We start from the raw sequence: 1,784 nt of genomic DNA on the forward strand, positions 1-1,784 counted from the left end.
GAAGTGTAAAAAGAGGCAGGATGGAAGGTAAAGCTATGGACTCAAGACTAAAGCTCAGGAACAAGTTCCAAAGCCTCAGATGGTCAGTGGTGGTAGAGATAGGGAGCCCAACTTTATTTTTTTCCCCATCAGTACCAAGTACTTTATTGATATGCAAATATTTCGTGGCAGTTTTTTGGTACAGATTACTAACAAGGTCAGATAATCAAAATATGCACTCACTAAAAGAGAGTAGGAATCATGTCCAATTGTGAATCTCCCAATTGTGAGACAAGCCAGGTTGAGCCTTAGCTTTCATTGTCACCCTCTCTACGGATCAAAAATATACATATGCTTATCAAGAAGATATTCTGCTGTGCCAGAATGGGGATGAGGGGGAACCTCCATTTTGCACAGGTTGGTTACATGATCACTTGATTGCTTGATAGATTTTTACCTGTTCCTCCAGGTAGTGACTGGCCTGTGGAAAATATAGCTCAGTCCCCTCCCATCCACAACAGAGAAGAAATGCCTGGGGATGTAATGCAGCCCTCCAATCAACTCTTTCGTTATGGCCAAATTAACAAAGGATTTGTCTTTGAGCCACCCCATCTGAGATTCAAAGGGGACAAGGCTACTCTTCTTCATCCAGGTTTTTGCTGAAGCAATTAAGACTCTGCCTTTGTGTCCTTGAAGTCGGTATTGCCCTTGTTGAGTGAGGAAGCAAGTACCCTTCCTCCGATTCCCTTTCCTGTTTATTATGCCGTAGAAGCCACTCAGACTCATTACTGCGGCAGCGTATAGGTCCCCAGGTAATAGAGCATAGTTGGATAATTACTAACAGATTCCCTAATAGGAATGAACTCAATGGAAACAAGTCAATCAGGAACTAAATATTTGTTTCTAAACCATTCTAATCTACTGCTGGCAGCCAGGATGTGGGACTCATGACAGACGTAAGACCTTAAGATGGCCTTGCAAACAAAGGCCAACATTTACTGGCCCACAAGACTGACCAACAATCTACTATCCTGTCAAGAGGCACAAAATTCAATTCATTTGGAATTTATTAAGCCTACTATGTGTGACATATTTGTGAGCTATAACAGATTAATGAAATATACCCCGTTTGCTGCAAGGAGGTTGTGGTCTAGATGTGGAACTAAAACATATATGCCTATAACTATAGCACATTACGATGCATGTATGCCACAAAACCTCCCCTGATCCTCCCAGATGGAAGTGATTTCTCACTCCCCAATTTCTTGAAGGATTTTATCTGAATGGGCAATAAAATCATAGGATTTAGAATTGCAGGAGCCCAATCACCTCATTTTACAGATGAGGAAAATGGGATCCAAAGAGGTTAACTGAGACAGGTAGGTGGCACTGCAGAGCGTCAGCCTTGGAATCAGGAAGACTTGAGTTCAAATTTTAGCCTTAGACACTAGCTGCTTTTTTTTTTTTAACACTAGCTGCTTCTTAGGCAAGTCACTTAATCTCCCAGCCTTAGTTTCCTTACCTATAAAATAGGGATAATAAAAGCACCTACCTCCCAGAGTTGTTGCAAGGATTAACTGAGATAGCATATGTTTTTACACCTTGCTAAACTTAAAGAACCATATAAAGGCTTGCTTTTGAATTATAATTATTATTATCATTACTCAAAGTCACACAGGTAGTAAATAGTAGGACTCAGATTTGAAACTACATCTATTGTCTCTATTGCAATACAAGGGCTCTTTCTGCCACATCATCTTAGTCCCTTATCACATTCTGCTTTGTCTTATATTTATTTGCACAAA

Source organism: Petaurus breviceps, unplaced genomic scaffold (assembly GCF_028583685.1).
Source record: "Petaurus breviceps papuanus isolate PSGF00001 unplaced genomic scaffold, PetGlider_PUasm1.0 120, whole genome shotgun sequence".
Classification (NCBI taxonomy): domain Eukaryota; kingdom Metazoa; phylum Chordata; class Mammalia; order Diprotodontia; family Petauridae; genus Petaurus; species Petaurus breviceps.